Source organism: Etheostoma spectabile, chromosome 10 (assembly GCF_008692095.1).
Source record: "Etheostoma spectabile isolate EspeVRDwgs_2016 chromosome 10, UIUC_Espe_1.0, whole genome shotgun sequence".
Lineage (NCBI taxonomy): Eukaryota > Metazoa > Chordata > Actinopteri > Perciformes > Percidae > Etheostoma > Etheostoma spectabile.
Window position 1 is genome coordinate 25,073,924 of NC_045742.1, and position 420 is coordinate 25,074,343.

The 420-nt window shown below is 37.1% G+C and overlaps 1 protein-coding gene across 2 annotated transcripts in view; it reads right to left on the bottom strand.

Moving 5' to 3' along the window:
• The window catches only part of tk2 (thymidine kinase 2), a 38,039-nt gene that overhangs the window by 36,700 nt on the left and 919 nt on the right, over positions 1–420 (bottom strand). The window lies entirely within an intron of this gene.

The window sequence follows — 420 nt, forward strand, 5'->3', positions numbered from 1 at the left end:
TTATTATTGTACAATGTCAATACAGACAATTAAGTCACGATCACAGTGGAATTGTGCAATTGTTGAAAAGTGTTGACAGATCTGAGGAAGGGACACAATATATAACAAATCATAAGAAATAAAAGAAAAGATCCTAGGGGTCTTTTTAATCAAGTAGGGAATGTAAGTCCAACAAAGAGAATAGTCTCTTGGTGTTTTCCTTAATCATGCACTAGAGAGATGCAAGTTGATAGATATCACTTAACATTTTAAATGTCACTTCTTTGGCTTTTGGTGGGATCCGATAAGTATCGTTTCCTAAGCTTTCTTGCTTCTTCCTCTCTATAGTGTAGACTCTAGAGCACAAAGCCGCTTCTCGCTTTCGATTTCAGTTTGTTTGACGCCAGTGCATCGGCGCAGAATAACGTTTGAGACACTTTT